Source organism: Panthera uncia (genome assembly GCF_023721935.1).
Source record: "Panthera uncia isolate 11264 chromosome A1 unlocalized genomic scaffold, Puncia_PCG_1.0 HiC_scaffold_16, whole genome shotgun sequence".
NCBI lineage: Eukaryota > Metazoa > Chordata > Mammalia > Carnivora > Felidae > Panthera > Panthera uncia.
Genome location: NW_026057576.1, coordinates 52,400,178 through 52,421,912, shown reverse-complemented (window position 1 = coordinate 52,421,912; position 21,735 = coordinate 52,400,178).

The window sequence follows — 21,735 nt, the reverse complement described above, 5'->3', positions numbered from 1 at the left end:
TTAAGTAGATTTTGATAAAACGGTTTAACTGTCCAAAAGACATTTCTTTTTTATTCTAGCTTCTGTTTCTTTATCTACTCTTAGCTTTTTAAATATAAATATAAAATATTTTTTCTTTAAAGTTCAGTATAATAAATGACTCCTATGTGCTTTTCAGTACATCCTTGGAAATTGCTTACAATGGAAATGTTTTTCAGTTAACTTGCTAGTACATTTTTTTCTTCCTCTTTCCAACATTTTCTTCTGGTGTTAAAAAAGTTATATTTAGAAGTCACCCTATTACTTCTAAATAGATGTCAAAGCCCTCTGCAGCTTTCTGTAAAGGTAGAGTTAAAGGTAATAGGGATCTTAAAACCTATGTAGTTTCATGATTTTATTTTGTAGTTGAGAACAGTGTTGTTGAGATAGAAAATAATTTATTCAAGTTTACAGAGCTTTTTCATGGCAGCACTAGGACTGGAGATGACTTCTGAATTTCCTTATATAGTATAACATTCATGGTTCCACCTGCCTACTCATTATTGGATCTTCTCTCTCACATGCAAAATGAAGGGAAAGACGAGGAGTTCTTAGGCAGAGTCATTAGATTTCTATCTCACTGACAGTATTTTAGAATGTAATACTCCTGCCTCTGCTCTAAGTTCTCTTTGGAGAAGATCCAGTCAACCAAACATGGGATGAAAAGTAAGAGAATAAATAACCGCTCTGCCATTTATGATAACATTTTAAACAACAGTGAGCTTAAATAAATGTTTTTGATGCATTTTTTGAGACTTAGGACCTCACTTACAAAGCTTCGAGGAGCTGTATATATGTTACACATTTCATAGACTATGTTAAAATCCATAAACCATATTCTCATCTCCTTTTAGTAATTTTTTTTCTTTTTATATTAATGTGTCTAAATTTACTATAATTTACTCTCAATTTTACTCTTAAAACCATGTATCTTTGGCGCGCATGGGTAGCTCAGTTGGTTAAGCATCAGACTCTTGATTTCAACTCAGGTCATGATCTTTCAGTTCCTGTGTATGAGTCCCGTGTCAGGCTCTGTGCTAACAGTGAGGATCCTGCTTGGGAGTCTCTCTCTCTCTCTTTCCCTCTCCTCCCCTACTCGTGCTCACTTTCTCTCCCTCTCTGTCTCAAAATAAATAAACCTAAAAAAAACACAACCAAAAAGCCATATATCTAAAATATTTTCTCAGAGTAATAAGAAAGCCATGTTAGATGTATTTGCTTCTATCAGTCACTGAACTGCTTTCAGTCTGAGTTGCATTATCTACTAAAAATATAGTAATTTATAAAGATCATTGAGGATTAAACAGTGTAATGTTTGTGAATGCAATTTTAATCTGTGAAGATGTATTGAAAATATTAGGCTTTCTTAATTCACAACCACATTCTCCAAGATGCTGTGCCCATATATATAACTATACAATTGTACATGTTTTTCTCTTTTCTACTGTGTAACAACATCTGAAAAGCTTATTAAAGCTTTTTTGTGACACCCCCCCTCTCGACTTTCTGGAAGAAAATACACAGTTTCTATCACTATAGTCCAACAGTACATTATCTGGTCCCCCTATAAATGCATCTCCTTAAACTCGGAGATTCCTAGTGACTTTTTTATCTTGTTATCCTGTGTTTTAACATAAAACTTTGTGGAACAAGGTACCTAAAGCAAACATTGTTGAGAATCCAACAACATGTTTGTATCTCTTCTTCCTTACAATATAACTGGACCTCAGTGCCCTTTTATCAATCTTCATTTCACTTAATCACATTTACATTTCCATTTCACCTATTAAAACAAACAAAAATAATACTGGAACTAAAGGGAAAAACACACAAAGACTTTCTTCTTTTTCCCCCTTTTGAAAAACAACACTTCACCTTCTACTTTAGTACATTACTCAGGATTTTTTCAGTTTTTACCAAGAACATTAAGTGATGAAAACACTCTAGAAAAGTAGTCAATGAAAGTTTGCATAACAATATAAAAGATTGGTATCGAATCAATAAAAAAGAGATGATCATATTCTTCATCAATATGCTGTTTAAGTTTAGAATGTTGAGGGGAAAAAATCTCCAAATCTCCTGCCTTTAAATAGTGTTAATATTAAATGCCAGTCGAATGATCATTCATCAGACTAATAGTTATATTTTATTCACAATGTTCTGTGTTCCTCTACTATGTTCTTTATACATATTCTCATTTAATCTTGATAACTACCCTACTAGTTATTTTCTAGCCTTCCTTCATATATGAGAAACTAAGGATTAAAGAAGTGGGAATATTGACCAAACTCATATAGCTCTAAGTGGTGGAACTAGGAGGAGTCAAGATTTAACTCAGAATTTTCTGATTCCAGATTTAACCTCTCAATCACTAGTCTTTATTTTCCCAAGTATTAATAGAAAAAATATGCATATATATACATATATATGTATATATATATACATATATATGTGTGTATATATATATATACACATATAGATGATAGATTAAATGCTCTGAGAAAATTCTAAAATCTATATGATCTTTTAAAATAAGTTTTTTCTTGTGTGTGTTAAGAACAAAAAGCTCCCTTGATATGGCTTTCTACCTACCTAGTTGTCTTAAAGTATCCTTCACATTAATTCAGTTAATTTAATAAAAACAATTTTGTAAATTGAAAATCTCAGCATAAAGTAATGAGTCCCTTGCTTCAATTTTTGGTTTCAAAACTTCCACTCCTGACTGTTTTACTTATGTTTCAAAATACTTTACTTAACATCACTAGTTCATCTCTAATGGTGGTTTATACTAGCATGGAATTTGGCAATTTAGATAGGTTCATAGATGAGCTAGTTGAGCCTTCCAGAATTGGTGCGCCCTTTGGGGGGCGGGCACGCTGTGACTAGACCACAGCTCTTCTGCCCTAGGGCAGTGTGGATGTGGGATGCGGGGCTCTCTGCCAGCCCTCCCCCAGGAACCATGTTGCCCCTAACTGGCACTGAGCGCGTAGCTCATTCCGTTTTTCAGACAAATTTCCGTTCCACATTTTCACTTAGGAGGCTCAGATTTGAAGCATTATATTCTGTAGAATAATATAAAAATTGGGGGTGGGGTGCCTGGGTGACTCAGTCCGTTAAGCACCCGACTTCAGCTCAGGTCACCATCTCACGGTCTGGGAGTTCGAGCCCCATGTGGGCTTTCTGCAGTCCGCGCAGAGCCGGCCTGGGATCCTCTATCTTCCTCTCTCTCTCTACCCCTCCCCCGCTCACACGTTCCCTCTCTCGCTCTCAAAAATAAATAAACATTTAAGAAAAGCTGAGGACATGAAGTGATGTTGATAATAATAATGATTGATAAAATGTAAGGACCCTGTTTATTTGTAGTAAGTGTTAAAGTGTTCAGACATTTTCCTAAAAGTTTCGTGTAAGCTCATACCAACCCAATACAGTATATAAGACATGTATTTTCATACTTTTTTTTTTTTTTTAACAAGCAGGAAAACTAAGAGGTTAACTGACTTTCCCCAGATAACATATCCAGGATGTTGCTTGAGCCTTAAAACATATGTGTTTACTTCCTCTTCAACTCATAAACCACCTCTACTTTATATTCAATTGCTCAAGACGTAGAAATTCAGTGATCCCCTCTTAACCCTGGACCTCGAAAGGGGCAGCAGAATGTTAGATCCTACAGTTATTAGATATTCCCTGAGGTAAAAATGCAGCCATTCGTAATTGCTCCCTCTGAGTCAATTTTGCTACTCAAAATTCTCTTCAAATATTTAAGCCAGGTAACTTATTTATTTCCAATATGCATTCCTCATGGTGGCCGAAAATCAAAAATTTAGTTATTGATAAAAGAGACTAAAAAAATAAGCTTTGTATGACTTAGTTAAGAGGTAGTTGAAATGCCACACTTTATGCTAATAGACAAAAATAAAGCCTTTCTTCAAATGTGTGGTTTTATTTTTCTAATTATTTTTCCAACCATCTTCTATCTTAATAGCTTCTAGTAGAAGTGTTACCTGAATGAGCTATCTGTATAGCTAAAGTTAAGCTAAATATTTTTAATATATAAGGGAAGTTAGAAACAGAAACAGTGATGCTTTTTATTTAGCTTGTGAGGTTTTTCAAGCTTCACTTATTTCTCTGTTCCAAGTAATATGGAAAGCCCAGAAAAATGCAAGGACCCACACGGTAGCGTCAGGAAAGCAGTGAGATATCCTGCATACTTACTTTCACCTCACTGTCAGTCATCCACAGACACTGAACCAACACACACAGTTACAGATTACTTGGGGAAGGAAGCAGCTAAACATCAGTCACTTTCTAGTTCTGTGACTCTGGCTATAAGGGGCTTTCAAACTGCTATTTTCTTGGTGACAAGCCTAGGCCACTGAGCAGTTCCTACATCACTTATGACAATGGGTGGCCCATAATAAGCTTATCATATATAAATAATTGAATGGAATTCAACTTCTCAATAAAAGAAGCAATATGCATTTACCAGCTTCCCCAATACTACTGAAAAAAATAAATTTATTTCTGATAAATCAAACTTAAGTTTTCTATCTTAGCTAATTAGCTATCACACATTTAAAAAAATCAAGCATAAGAATATCTACAGCTTGTTTTACAAAATTGAAATTCATTTGAAGCAACAAGCTAAGCTCATAAAACGAAAACTTCAGACACTAGAGCACATTCCTGGGAAAAGCAAGTGACGTTTTTCTCATCTTTGTTTATGGCAAGCAATTCTAGACTAAACTCCATTAAGTAGAGAGGTTCTGATGGTCTTTTGCTGTATACAAACAGTGCATTCATTCTAAACACGTTGAGGGAGGTAGGAAATGCATATCACCAAAAACTACACAAAACAAGCACACTGACCACCACATATTTTGACAAAGTAGGTAATTAGATTAACAAAAGTTAAAGGCATTTTTAACACAGAGGCTAATTTAAGATAGTACTGTTTTAATTTTTGATTTTGCAGTATTGAATGATTCACAGCTTTAGTTTTCAACCAGAAAACAAGCTCATTTAGAAGTTCTACTTGAGAAAAAAAATCTGTTTGCATGTATAATTGATAAATGACCTACACTACTCTCCAGAGTCATTTGGGCTTTAATTTCCGTGTTTATAAAGCTTTCTGACTATTTCCTATACACTAGAATTTTTATACTCTAAAGCTTTCTGTTGTTTAGTCTTCATATCTTTACTGAAATAAGAAGTGTGCATGTGTAATTTATAATGTATTAATATTTATTAAAATGACCCCTTAAATAAGCCAAATTATTTAACTTCAATTTTCAATGGGTGTTTTCAAAAATATTTTCAAAAATCTATCCATTACCTATATTTGAATTTTAAATGATATGTCTTTAATGCCCACTTAAGCATATCAGAAATATATCACTTATGATTATAATTTAGCCCCTGTACCTGAATTACTGCTTTTCTCTTTCCAGATGATATGCAGAAATGTTGACTAATTAGGAACATCAAAGCTATGTGCTGCTATAGGATTATTAATATGAATAGACCCTAGAAAAGATCATCAGTAAATTTCCCTTGCTAGATTTCTCTTATAGATATGCTCGAAGACAGAAGGCTAAAGAGGAAATTTTAACTATAGCTGCCCCAAACTCTTGGGAAACTGGCGACTATTTACCACTAGAAGAATTACATTCCTGGGTTGGCTTTCAAAGCCAATTCATGATTACGGAAGTCATATCAAACAGAAATTCATTAATGACCTTTTGGTTACAGGGTTTTCTCTGAGACATAAGGCTTATTAAAAAAAATGGGATGAAGGAGGAATAAAGGAAAGAAAGAAGGAAAAGAAAGAAAAGAAGGAAGGGAAGGAAAGAAGGGAAGGGAAGGAAGGAAGGAAGGAAGGAAGGAAGGAAGGAAGGAAGGAAGGAGGAAGGCAGGTAATGACCTTCTTTGGTTTGTTTTTTTCACTGACTTGAGAGAAAGAATTGATGATACATGTTCATTCCATAGCAGCTTCAGTTACTCCCCAGCTTCTAGCAATTGTCTGACACTAAACATGAGGACAGGGGAATGAACAGGAGAAGGAGTGGATTTCATATCAACAAATCTCTGCCTTTGATTTCTGAAGGAAAATCTTTAGCTTAGACATATTATCAGATAATATGTATCAGAAATACATATTATCATTATGTATTTCACTCAGGAAAAACATCATTCTTATTACAAATATGTATCAAAGAGATTGAATTCCTCTATGCCCTGGGTACTTTGTTGCTTTCATTTTGCCAAGGGAGGATAAATATGATTAATTAAGTGATGACTTTGAAAGTCATTGATCAGTACTTAAAATCTTCCTCATTTTGAATTCCTTATGAGAATCAACTCTGGCTTCAATAGAAGGTGCTGTCCCCACAATAATGTCCCCATCTCTATTTCTTAGGCTAATATTTTGAAATTGAAGACAAGAGTTGGTTTGTAAATGTTTGAGCTGACAGAGCAGGACAAAAAGGAATAATACTATGAAATCAAGAGGTTTGTTTGGATGGAGTACAAATTATAATGGCAGTTTGGAAAACGATATTTGTGCCCTGATACATGAAAAGCAAACACACTTTTTTTTTTTTAACGTTTATTTATTTTTGAGACAGGGAGAGACAGAGCATGAACAGGGGTGGGTCAGAGAGAGGGAGACACAGAATCTGAAACAGACTCCAGGCTCTGAGCTGTCAGCACAGAGCCCGACGCGGGGCTTGAACTCACAGACCACGAGATCATGACCTGAGCCGAAGTCGGCCGCCCAACCGACTGAGCCACCCAGGCGCCCCGAAAAGCAAACACACTTTAAAAAAAAAAACATGCTATTTCTCAGTATCTGCTAGAAAAAGCCAAACAAGCAAAATATACTTTACTATGAACAATGTTATATAGAAGTCTTCTAGGAAAGCACAGATATGACTGAGTAAAATCTAATTGATTCCTGGTGTGCTAAAAAGAAACAAAAATTCAAAACCCACAATTACCCAATATATAAAATATATTTACTAAAAAAATTTTAGTAAATTTTTTAAGTTAGGATTTCTATTATTTGATAGTGAAGAGAACTCCAAATTACTCATCATGAAGCACATATCAAAATACTGAATTGCTCAATTAAAAAAAAATATTAGGTGCTGGGGAGCCTGGGTGGCTCAGGTGGTTAAGCATAGGATTCTTTGTTTGGCTCAGGCCATGATCTCATGGTTCATAAGTTCAAGCCCCACATCTGGCTCCATGCTGACAATGTGGAGCCTGCTTGGGATTGTCCCTCTCACCCTCTCTCTCTGCGCCTCCCCAGCTTGTGCTCTCTCAAAATAAATAAATAAAGTTTAAGAAGTTTTTTTAATTAAAAAAATTAGGTACCATTATTGGTGTCAGCAGCATTTTACCCCAAAAGTAATGCAAATAGGCATTGACTTCCATGACTTAATATCTCTGTCTTGACCATTTGTCTAATGAAAACACCCATTCCTGTGTTATCCTGATGGGTACCTTCAGGGTAACATGTAATGACTCCTCTATAAACCTGAAGTACTTCAAGTTTTTCTGATGTCAAATGCTGAGAAGCATGCACGGGTTCCTTCTTTCTTGTTTTTTAATCATGAAATTGCTCACTATTGTCTGTAGTTTGCAAAACTCCCATATAGTTGATACTGTAAATCCAATTAAGAAAAGGAGAACAAAGAATGAGGGAAGTGGGAGGGAAATTTTACAATTTAGCACATTGGTAATATCAGAACATGTCTTTATTCAAAATGTACTGCATTTAAGTACATATTATTTTAAGAAAATACCTACTTCTATATCTAATGAGGAAATATTTATTGTTAATAAACCAGCTATAGAGAAAGAATCTTTACATAATTTCCCACCTTGAAAATCTGCCTATCGGGGAAAATTTTCATTTTGTTAATGTTTAAACTTATGAAATTCAGTGTCTATATTTCGAATTTAAGAATCTAATAAACTAGAAGCAGTTATAACCAAAAAAAAATTGCAATTCTATAGTGGATAACAAAAGACATACATCTTAAAAGATTCTGTCAATCACAGCTTTAGTTATTACATTATATAAAGTAAGATAAACCAATAAAACTGCAGGTTAAGTGATTATGCAAAATTATTTCACATAAAACAATACATTAATCCTGTTAATCATACTACAGTTAAATTTTATTACAACAGTAGCAATGAATAAAATGTTTATTTTTTTGCAAATTAGCTCTCAATTTTAGGAAATTGTTGGATAAGTGTTATAGAAATATAAACTTTCCTATCAAAGTACCTAATTTTTGTAATTCCAAGTTATTCTTGAAAATTTTCAAGCATCACAATATTTGGTGTGCCGGATAATGATATAATACAAGGCAAGGTTACAAAATAAAGCTACTTTCATCTTTGTTCTATTATCTTTAATAATTAAATTTGTTTTTGTCTTTTAATTCCACTTAAATATTTTGTTTAATATTTTATATTTATGAAGAATCATTTTCCAGAAATCAAACAGAGTAGAAGAGGAAAATAAGCCATTTTTACCAAACTGATAAATTTAATGTTTTGTTCAAGCTATGTTTTAACTTTCTGGAGGTATAATTGACAAATATAAACTGTAAATATTTAAGGCATCCAACATGATCCAACATGATTTAATATCCAACATGATTTAATAAATCATGGATAAATCATCCAACATGATTTAATATATATACATTGTGAAATGATTTCTATAGCCAAACTAACACATCCATCACTTCACACAATTACCATTTGTGTGTGTGTGTGTGTGTGTGTGTGTGTGTGTGTGTGTGTTCTAGTGCGTGTGTGGTGAGAACACTTCAGATCTACGCCTTTAGCAAGTTTTAAAATACAATAAATAATGGTACTATTAACTGTAGTCACTGTGATGTATATCAGATCCCTAGATCTTATTCAGCTTATAACAGAAAGTTTGTACACTTCCCCCAACATCTCCCCATTCCCCCCCAACCTAGCAACCACCATTTTACTCTCTGCTTCTGAGTTTGACTTTTTTAGATTTCATGTATAAGTGAGATCATGAACATTTATTTTTCCATGTCCAGCTTATTTCACTTAGCATAACGTCCTCGAGGTTCATCCATGTGGTTGCAAATGGCAGGATTTCATTCTTTTTTATGAATGGGTTATATCCCATTATAAACACACATACACACCATATTTTCTTTATCCCTCCATCTGCTGGTAGACATTTAGATTGTTTCCATATCTTGTCTGTTGTGAATAATATTGCAACAAGCATAGGAGTACAGCAATCTATTTGAGAACTTTTCCTTTGAATATATGCCCAAAAGTGGGATTATTGGATGATATGATATTCATATTTTTAAATTTTTTGAGGAAATTCTGTATTATTTTTTATACTGGCTATGCCAATTTTCATTCCCCGAAACAGTACACAAGGGCTCCATTTACAGCCATTTACAGCCTCACCAGCACTATCTATCTCTCATGGTTTTGATCAGAGCCATCCTAACAGGAGTGAGATTAGATATCTCATTGTGGTTTTGACTTGCATTTCCCTGATGATTGGTGATATTGAGCATATTTTCACATACCTTTTGGCCATGTGTATGTCTTCTTTAGAAAAATGGCTACGCCAGTCCTTTGATTTTTAATCAGATTTGGGGGGATTTTACTATTGAGTTGTATGAAGTCCTTATATATTTTGGATACTAACCTATTTTTAGATAGATGGTTTACAAATATTTTCTCCCATTCCATAAGTTGCCTTTTCATTTTATTGTTTTCTTTACTGTGCAGAAGTGTTTTGGTTTGATGTTTCACTTGTTTATTTTTGGTTTTGGTGCCTGTGTTTTTGGTGCCATACCCCTCCAAAAATCATTGTCAAGACTAAATGGTACAGAGATTTTCTCTGTATTTTATTTTAGGAGTTTTACAGTTCCAGGTTTTACATTTAAGTCTTTAGTACATTTTGAGTTGATTTTTCTGTATGGTGTAAGATAAGGGTCTAATTTCATTCCTTTTCATGTGGATATCCAGTTTTCTCAGCACCATTTACTGAAGAGACCATCTTTTCCCCACCTTGTATTCTTAGCATCTTTGTCGAAGATAGTTGACCATATATGCAGGGGCTTATTATTGGGCTCTGTATTCTGTTCTATTGGTCTGTTTTTATACCAATACCATGATCTTTTGATGACCATTGTTTTGTAATATAGTTTGAAATCAGGTTGTGTGATGCTTCCAGCTTTGTTCTTGCTCAAGATTGTTTTGGCAGGGTCTTTTGTGGTTTTATATGAATTTTAGGATTGCTGTGGATGGAATGTCCAGTATGTCTGTTAGGTCTGTTGGTCTGAAGTGTAATGTACACTGTAGTGTGTCCTAATTAATTTTCTATTTGAATGATTTATCCATTGTTATTAGTGGAATATTGAAGTCTCCTACTATTATTGCATTCCTGTCTCTACCTTAGGCCTGTTAATATTTGCTTTATTTATATATTTAGGTGCTCCAATGTTGGATACATATATATTTACAATTATTATATACTCTTGATGAACTGACACATCTGTCATTCTATAGTGACCGTCTTTGCCTTTTGTGACAGATTTTGACAAGTCTGTTTCATCTGAAATGAATATAGCCACCCTGTGCTTTTTTATTTGTTTATCATTTCCATGGAATAGGGTTTTTCACTTTGAGCCTATGTATTGCCTTAAAGGAAGTGAGCATCTTGCAGCAACATATTGTTGATTGTATTTTTCATTCATTCAGTAACTACATGCTCTTTGATTGGAGAATTTAATCCATTTACATTTGAAGTAATTATTGATAAGTAAGGTCTTACTCTTATCATTTGTTGTTTTCTGTTTCATAGTTTCTTTTTTCCTTTCTTCTCTTGTAACCTCCCTTTGTGATTTGATTCTTTTTGTAGTTTTAACTCTGTTTTTTTCTTTGTCCTTTGCATGTCTATCACAATTTTTTCTTTGTGATTATCATGAGGCTTACATAAGACACTTTATACTTATAGCAATGTATTTTAAGCTAATAACAACTTAACTTTGCACACAAAAACTTTACACTTTTATTCTCCCCCACCATTTTTTTTTTACATTGTCAGTGTTGCTATTTACATCACTCTCCAGTGATTAGAGAGGGCCCATGGACTGCTTCATGATGCACAGCTGGGACCTGAGTTTGGCAGACTTGTTACTCAAGGCATGAACAGGTATGGCTCCTCCTAGGTCCCTTGGTACATGGTGCTGATGACAGGACCAAGACCAAGTAAGGTTGTAGCCAAATTCATAGGGGGTGTGGCTGTTTCTGGATCTGTAACCAGAACCACAGACTATAAGCTTGCCATCTGGACATGAGCCAACCATCTTAAATGACCTTCCTTTTTCATTTCCTTGTCCACAACTGCTTCCAAACCCCTTACCTGGATCTCATAGCTCCCACGGAAGCACTTTTGCCCATGGATGGGTGCAAAATTATTGTTTGGGATATGATCAGGCGACCTCTTATTCTGCCATCTTGCTGATGTCCTGTGGAAACAAATTTTTAAAAAGCATGTCTAGGGGCGCCTGGGTGGCTCAGTCGGTTAAGTGGCCGACCTCAGCTCGGGTCATGATCTCGCAGTCCGTGAGTTTGACCCCGCGTCGGGTTCTGTGCTGATAGCTCAGAGCCTGGAGCCTGCTTCGGATTCTGTGTCTCCCTCTCTCTGACCCTCCCCCATTCATGCTCTGTCTCTCTCTGTCTCAAAAATAAATAAACGTTAAAAAAAAAAAGCATGTCTAAATTGAAAAACAAAAGATTCTCTCAAGCATTTTACAATCTTTAGCCCTTAGAAAAAATAATTCAATATTAAGAGGTATTACAAAATAACATTTTCATAAATGTTTTAGTACATGCATATTTTTCTCTCCCAACAAACTTAACGAAGTACTACTAATAAAAAATTAAGGGATGCCTGGGTGGCTCAATTGGTTAAGTGTCCTGACTTCAGTTCAGGTCATGATCTCTCAGTCCGTGAGTGCTAGTTTCTGCGTCAGGCTCTGTGCTGACAGCTCAGAGCCTGGAGCCTGCTTCAAATTCTGTCTCCCTCTCTCTGTCTCCTCCCTTGCTCATGCTCTGTCTCTCTCTCTTTCTCTCTCTCAAAAATGAATAAACATAGAAAAAAATTTTTTTAAGTTAATAGGTTTATGCTGAAATCACCTCATGCTTCTCTTCATACCATCCAGCTACAAACTACTAGGAAATTAGATTAACTCTGTTGACAACTGGACAAATCATCTCCAAATAATAGAGACATAGCATTATAAAAAAGATCACACTTCTTAACTTTTTGTGTCCATAACCAACAAACCTGGAGCCAAGGAAAAAATCATGATATTTATTTCATTGCTACTCATCTATGTCTTTTGGACAGCGATACAAATATTCACACATGTTTTACTTGTTTTTTTAGTTAGATATTAAATGGCATTTGAAAGAAAATTAAAAAATAAGAAAAGATGCTTCAAAATTATCATATAATTGAATACACAAGTTGCTGTTGTGATTTCTTGGTCAAAATTATAAAATCAAACAAGTGAAGTATGCAAATTAGGATTGTTTTTACCTTACTGTTTGAGAGAAATTGAGACTCTCAATTCTGGCTGCACTAAGAAGAATTTTTAAGTGTTGTCACCACGCCAAAGCAACACTGGAACAGCTCTGTTTCAGGCCAGGGAACATTTTCCATTTCATAACTCATTCCCCAGATGTAGGATCATACCTCATATACACAGAAAACAGAACAATAAGTCCTTAAATATGCTCATGGCAGTTTTTCACAAAGGCAAGTTCATAGGATAATATGTCTGCTTAAAGAATGATTCCCTTGCTTTTGCTATTTATCCTCAAATTACCTATTTCTCATAAAATTAAAATGTGTGAAAACATCCCTCCCATGGCCATTTTATTCGGAAATAACTTTATCTGTGTTTGGACACGAGTTTTCACAAGTTTAAACTTCAGGTGGGCTGTAATAGTTTTTTTCTCCATAAGCAATTTTCGCTGGTGGGAAATTTGCTAGAAGGCTTTCTGTTGCTAGCGTGTCATAGCTAAATGTGTGTGCAAACAAATAAAAAATTTGCTATGCTATAACTCTTTAAGTTAGTACTATCAAGTGAGTAACTTTATCACTGTCCCATAGGCAGATTATGGATTTGTGGGAATGCAGACATTCTGGGACTCTAGTCAGCAGGTTTAGAGAAAGGATGCATATGAAAGAATCCAGATCCACAGTGAGAGTTCTTAGAGCAGGCTCCATCTAGACTGGCAGAAACCATACCTGCCAAGGAAGAAATATTTTCTAGATTAGTAAAAAATGCTTTCCTTAAAAAAAAACAACTTTATTGTAACAGTGACCAATAAAGTGCCAAATCCAAGAAAATGGTTATCTACCTAATGAGCTATACCTTATGGAAAATTTTGAAAGTAATGAAGGATCAACCTTGTTATACAACTGCATGGTTTCCCACTTACAGAGCATACAAAGTGAATGCTACCCACCCTGAGGTATGCAACATGTTGATACTGAACTAATCTCATTTTCAGGATATAATTTACAAATAAATTTATAACAGGGTCTTCTCAACCACTATGCGTTATATATTGAAATGTTTTTAAAATGTATCCAGTCTTCCACGTTATGGTTGATATTATTACATTATAAGTCCAAATGCCACATTTTCAGTGAATTTGTCCAATCGTTTAAACTTCTTTTTAATGGAGAGTACAATGTCTGTTTTTATTAATAATTCAATATATTCGGAGAGCTGTGAGTGAAAGCCCATCGATGAACATTTGTGTTCGGCTAGGACTCCTTCTCTTCTGTAATTGTACCTAAAACATCCTTTTTAGATTCTTACTTCCCTTTCTCTTCCATGAGTCTATATGACCTTGCTCCAAGATACAAAGGTGGGACTAGGATCGGGGCCTGTCCAACAAGAGCATCCAGGCTACAAGTATTGCTCAGGCTGGGTATGTGATGCAGATGACATGGATTGGAGGAATCAGAAGATCGCAGGGAGCCTTCTGCCTGCACCAAGGGAGATTCTGCTTTATAATGGAACAGTGGTTCTCTAACTGTAGTCTTTGAACCAATAGTGTCCTAATCAGATGAATAATTGTAAGATACACAAATTCTCAGGCTCCATCATCCCAGACATATTGAAACAAAAACTCTGGGTGTAAGATTTAACAATCTACCCGTGCTGTTTACATCTTTGCCAGCCCAACTTTATGTAGTGGGTTTGCTGTGCTTACCATGTTGTCACCCTCTTGCTGTATGTTTTAATTTGCTCCTTCCTTCAAGGACTAATTCAAAAGCTTTCTCTTCCATGAAGTCATTCTTGATTGTGTTTTGTATTCATTATTTTCTTCGAAATTTGTTTTCATTTTATGTGTACCATTTCCAAGAATTTAAAATGACTCAACTTGCGTTATTGTCATTCATGTGCATATCCCATTTACCCCATTAGCTTAAAACTACTCAAAGAACAAAAGATAGGTTCATCCATAATTGTATCTCCAAATGTATGTGTTGATGAATGGATAAATAACTGAATATCTAGGGGGTTTTAAAAAAATTAAAATGGATGGATGAATTAGAAGAGCTAGAACTTCTCACTGAGGATTTCATCACTGCATCACTGAGGAGTCAGTGATGTAAAAATGACAATTATTCCCTTCCCACATTGCTTCATGGAGTTATTGCAATCCAAATAATCACAACAGGTGTGTGTGTGTGTGTGTGTGTGTGTGTGTGTGTGTGTGAAAACTGACCATTTAGTTTGGTGTGTCCATTCTGAAAATTCATCAAGCCGTACAATATAATTTGTGTGTGTGTGTGTGTCTGTGTGTGTATATAGATATAGATATATAGATATATACATATCAGTATATTAAAATCTAAAATATATGTGTTTTTGAAAAAGGAAATATTTTATTTTATTTGCAATTTTCTTTATTAATACTTTTTTCCCCAAGTACCTGAGAACATGGCTTCAACTTTTCATAATCTTTATTACAGCAGCTTTTATATAAGGTGTGGAACATAGTCTTTTTAGCCTTTATCTGCAATGAAATTAGGTGAGATGTGTTCTTTGGTATTTATGAATGAGAACAAAGGAATTTTAATATAAACATGTTCTAAAAGGGTCAGTGACATGGTGAAAGCTCACAAGACATTTTATATAGTATTTCTCCTACTTTTAAACCTGTTCAATCTCTAAATTGTCAAATTTAACAATTAAGCATTTTCAATCTGAACTCCTGGGAGAATTTTGGTCAAATAACCAAAATAATTCCTATTTAAATATTAACTAGTCAAAATTTAGCCAAGGCATCACCTGAGGTTACTGTGTGCTTTGATATTTAGATCAAATGATCAAGCTGGCTCAAGCCTCCAAGGCTAGTTTTATGGAATAGCCAATAACCTCTAAAGGTTTCCATGAATTTTCGACAAATTGTGTTTTCGTGCTAATTTCCTGATCCCTTTGGCTCCATCTCTTTACCAACCTGAATGTTGTGACTGTTCTCTTTTATCTGCTCTGCATTTTCCAGTCTCCTCATTAGCTGCATCCAAATAATGTATTCATTTTATTTTTAATGATTAAATGTGATCTCCTGTTAAGATTTGTATTGAGCTATAGAATCATTAAATCTATCTCCTTACTATGTTTCCTCCAAAAGGATATTGGGGCCCTATCTGGGTCAGTCAGATAATTAGATGCCCTGAAATAATAAAGGCCATGTTAATACTTACTATATTTTCATCTCAACCCAGCATTTCTAAGGAGGATCAATAATCACATGAGGCATATTCTCTAATTACACTTTTCTCTTCAAAATATCGCATTCTGAGTATCATTTATGATTTAGGCTGGAAGTAACTACTGCTTATGATGAGGAAAAAAAAATTCCCTTCACATTCACAATTCCCTCATAAAATTATCATGTTCATATAACTAGTGTGCTTTTCAGAGTAAGGAATGTTTAATCTGCTTTTAACCATAATCTCAGATAACTTGGATGCTTAATTGCATCTTTAACATAATTTACTATCATGAAATATATCAATAGTCTGGTTAAAATGTCATCCAAGCAGCAAAGAAAGATTCATAAGAAAACTCAGCTTAATAACTTATTTTCAGATATGACTTCTTTCTAAAAGAGGTCTTTCAGAGTGGTTTCCTCCAGAAAGTGGAGAAGGACATCAAAACTTCACTACCTTCCTCAAACATGGAGTTTTCTACAAATGGTTTAATTTCCTGTTCCACATGTTAAGAATAGCTAAATGAACAAATATGGAATATGTATTTAAAATATGAAAATAAGTAAAATAAGCTAAATGGTCAAATGATCTAGTTGATCTGTTTATATTACTATTTTTTCCAGACTTTCCATGTCTGAATATCTTCCCAGTTGCATTTCTTTTTTTAAAAATTTTTTTAACGTTTATTCATCTTTGAGAGACAGAAACAGAGCATGAGCGGGGGAGGGCCAGAGAGAGAGGGAGACACAGAATCCGAAGCAGGCTCCAGGCTCTGAGCTGTCAGCACAGAGCCCGATGCTGGGTTCACACTCACGAATGGTGAGATCATGACCTGAGCCAAAGTTGGACGCTTAACCAACTGATCCACCCAGGCACACTTCCCAGTTGCATTTCTTATACATGTAGTTGGTAAATGCATTTTGAGGTATAGAAAAATGTGAGAAAACACTGCAGCTCACAGAATGTGTTCTAAACCTTAAGAATAAATATGATCATTTACTTGATTCCTTCATAATCTGTCTAGACTTCGTGTAACTCAGCTTTTTAAGCAAGCACCTTAACAAAATACTCACCCAGAGAACACCGAATGGATTTCAAAACCATGTGCTCACCTTTAGTTGTTCATCATTAGCGTTGAGTATATTCAGACACACTCTACAGTATGTGGTGTTTGGGAAACCTCACAGCAGCTACAGAAGAAGAAAAAAGCAGCTAAAATAATACATACAAAGAACCCATTGCTGCAGCAAACACTGGCCTATTACATACCTTGTCCATTTCCATATAGCTGATTGAGTTTTGTCATTTATTCAATTGAATATTACTAAAAAACAACAGCAGCAGCAAAAGCAAGAGCCACAGCTTTATATTGTTTACCCAGAAACATTCTAAAATGTAAAGATGTGGAAAATTTGAATATAAAGAAGTAGAAAATTATAGCAGAGAGTAGCAAATAAGAAAGCTGGTAGAGCTTTGTTGCAATTTTACAAAATAGGCTTTAAAGCACATTTTTACTTAAAATTAAAAGGGCCACTTAGTAATGATATTCTTTTCCAATTTCCCTGGAATGTGTAATAACTATAAATAATGATAATATGGATTTAAACTATAGATGCTGTTAATTTAATAGCTTTATTAATTTAATAGTTATTATTAATTTAATAAAACTAGAAGGAGAGATAGACAAATCCACAATAACAGTGAAAAATCTTACTAAATGATTGCTTGATTACATAAACAATTAATAAAGATATAGAAGTTTGAACAATATATTTTTAAAGCATACTCCTGGGCATATGCAGAATGTTAGCCATCAAAAATACAGCATAGCATTATTTTCAGACACACATGCAATAAACATTTGCAATTATTGGCTAAAAATAATGACCATATGGTAGACAATAAAGTAAATCTTACAAAAATGCCAGAAGATTGAAGTGATACAGATTTTTTCTAACCATAATTCATTATATTTGAAATCATAAGCAAAAATATATTAGCAATTGCCTATATTTATTGAATATAAAAGTAGTTTTCTAAGTAATCTACCTATAAAAAATAATAGTAGAAAACAATAAAGTTTTGAAATAAATGACAATAAAATAACTATATACCAAAATTTTTTTGATGTGCCGAAGCAGTACTTAGAGGAACGCTTACATTTTTAAATGCAAACACTAGGAAAGAAGAACGGCTAACACTAAAGTATTGAGCACCTATTGAATATACTATAGAATGAACAATAAAATAAAATGAAAAAATGAGGAAAGTAATAAGAGCAGATATTAATAAACATAAAGAGCATCAAGAGAGCAAAAACTCTTTCGTGGGACGTAATAAAAGTGCTAAATCTCTGGCAAGACTTACAGAGAAAACTTTAAAAAAAGATAAGTCACAACTAGCCAATATAAAGACATCAGACACTTAAAGGTAATGAGTGAATGTTATAAACTATTATATGCTAAATTTGAAATAGACAAATCACTGGAAAAATACAACTTACACAACTGAAAGCCAAGAGAAAATCTGAATAATCCTATAAATCCTTCAGTTAATCATTCTACTATTTTGTTAACTTTTCTCCTTAAATTTTTTGTAACTATTTTGCATTTTCAACCATACTTATAAGCAAAATATGTGTGTGTCTATAAATAGTTCATGTAATTCTACATTTTTGAAAAAAGTAAAAGAGTAAAGACTAAAGAAACCCATGAAATTGTGATACCATAATCAACAAAAGGAACGACATCATGGGATTCATGCTGCACAATATCGTTACTGCTACGAGTTTATAAACTGGGAGACGTCAAACGGAAAACTTGCCACAAAATGCATTAACTATAAAACTTTGTGTGGGTGGCTCTCATGTGATGGTGCCCATCTGTTCCTAAAGCAAAGGAAATCCTTAAGAAGCCTTTTAAATCATAAGAAAACTTTGCAAGACAAATAGGGGTAGTAAATGAAACTCCTTGTAAAGTTGAGTTCTTATAACCTGATTTATCTAAAATCAAGTTATAAATCTACATATTTTATATAAATACATAAGCATGTAGAAGAGTACTTAAGTACAGCCAGTCTTTGTTAGGATTATGTAGGTAGTGGGGCTGTTGTATGCAATGGCATAGAACAAAGAGGGGACAGAGGGAAGTAAAGAGAAAAATAAAACTTTAAAAATAGTCAACCATGTATGACATCTAATTTAGGTAAAGTAATAAATATGAAAAAGTTAACTTAAAAATCCAATTTAAGGGGCGCCTGGGTGGCTTAGTTGGGTAAGTGTCTGACTCTTGATTTCAGTTCATGTCATGATCCCAGAATCATGGGATCAAGCTCTGTGTCAAGCACTCTCAGCTTGGAGCCTGCTTGAAATTTCGCTCTGTCTGCCCCTTCCACCCAGCTTGTGTGTGCGTGCTCTCTCTCTCTCTCTTTCTAAAAAAATAAATTTTTAAAATTAAATTAAAATAAAAATAGAATTTGATACATGGTAAGTAGTTCATGAAAAAGTTTTATAGTAATTGGTAGATTATTATTAATGCATAAATTAAAAACCCAAATTATCTATGTATGTATATAAGTTCTATAAGAGCAAGAAGAAAGCTCTGAGGAGATAACTTTTTAGCACTGGATTGATCAAACGTGGGACATTGAAAGGGGAGGATAAGATAGAAGATGGTTGAACTGTAGGCACCTGTTTCTTTTCTTTCTCTTTTTTTAATATGGGATATTTCTCAATACAGAAAAATTTCATGGTTTTTAATGTTAATTTAATCATGCCATGCTATGTTATGTTTTCCACATTAAATGTCTTGTAATTTAAAAATAAAAAGATAGTCTTTAAAATCAAACAGAACTGTAAATTTGAGTCATGATTCTTCCAGTTATTACTTTTTACCCTTTGGCAAGTAACTAACATCTTTAGGTCTCAGTTTCCTCATCAATAAAATAAGCATAAGAATAGCAACTATGTTAGAGTGTAGAGGATTTAAAAGACAAGGTATGTGAAAACCACATAAAATAGAGCGTGACTCCGGGGCGCCTTGGTGGTTCAGTCAATTGAGCATCTGACTTCAGCTCAAGTCATGATCTCACAGCTTGTGGGTTCCAGCCCCACATCGGGCTCTGTGCCGATAGCTCAGAGCCTGGCGCCTGCTTCAGATTCTGTGTGTGTGTGTCTCTCTCTCTGCCCCCCCGCCTCGTGCTTTGTCTCTCTCTCCTTTAAAACTAAATAAACATTAAATAAATTTTTTAAAAAACACAGCATGACTCCTAGTAATCAACCACTAGTTAGTAGCAAACTTTATTTTCTCTATATAGAGGAGAAAACACTTGATGGCTATTTAATCAGTTGGGATTATTTTAGCAACCATCAATCTACTTCTCAGTCCAGATTCTGATCAATTTAAGAAAAAAAAAAAAAACAAAAAACAAATACAGAAGCCCACAATATCCCATTTGTTGCATAGCTGACATGAGAGCCAAACAACATAGACCGAGAAAACTGTCCCCAGCCTGAACTTTGGAGCATCCCGCCACTGAAAGTTTTAAGTCTTTGGATTTATTTGTGTCCATAGTCTGAATGGAGGAAGAAGCAGTAATATGATCTAGTCCCATGCACTGGACTTCTGGGAGTTTAACTCATCTCAGTGAGGGCTGTGAACCAGTTTTGGCATCCATCAGCTACGTAACTCCCATCAATGAGAGAACTTCAGGATAGTAGTGGGGGTGGGAAGGTGCCAACAGCGTGTTAAGGGAAAATTCTTCCTCAAGAAAACCAGAGTTAAGGAAAGGATATTCTCTTCTAACACTAATAGTTTTCAAACACTGTATTAGAAAAGCTCTTCTTAAAAAGTTTAACCTCAAGGCAAATCTTATACTTGTAACCAGTTTATGTAAAAGTTAATTTTAAGGTGAATCTTGGTACATAAAACTACTTACGTGAAAGAGTAAGGAGGAGAGGAGAGCCTTAAAATTTACTCTGGGTCACAAATATCATTAACCAATGCTAATTAATCATAGTTTCTACTTAATTTCTATTAAAGTAATGCTTACACAAAAAAGGGGGGGAAGGCAAAGTTTATAAAATGCAAATAGTACATTTTTAAATTATTGAACTTGTTTAATATATGAATTTCCTTTATTTTGCTTAATATATATTAAACAATCTTATTCTGGAAACTGCAGTGAAAGAAAGTACATTCCAATTAAAGTTAACAGACAACACTCTGGTTATTTTTATTACATCACTTATTCCCCTGTAATATTGGCTTTCCAGGCAGAAATTTTGTCATTTATTTTGGTGTAATATAACCCATAGTAGAAACTGCACTATTGGGTGCATATGGTTACAATCTTATGCATATGTGGAAAAATCATTTTTCTTTTATTCCATACAGCTAAAAATCATCCACTGACTTAAACTAAAGGCTTTCAGAGAAAAAGAATATAGCTTCACTAAAGGAAAATTTATAATAAATTTCAAAAATGGCCTGCTAAAAAAAAAGAACCTTCTCTTCTATTTAGTTTGGTAATTTATAGATAAGCAAAACTTATCTCTAAAATTATTCAAACTCATACTCAGGATTCTATGATACATATCCAAATTTGTGATGTTCCCTAGGTTCACCCTGAGAAAAGCATCCTATGAGCAAGAAGTTCTTTGCAAGCCTGTAAAAATGGATTGTATAAAAATAACTGGTTTTAGTGGTACCTGTTCTCAATATCAACAAACCAATGGTTAACAGGCAATTGGAATTTTTCCCAACATATTATTCTTAGAATCACTATCTTGGCAACATTAAAAATCCCTATAAAGTTGGCCATTGCCACATAGTGACTATTTCAGCCCTGTTGTAGGTAAAATCATATATGTATGTGTGAATGTA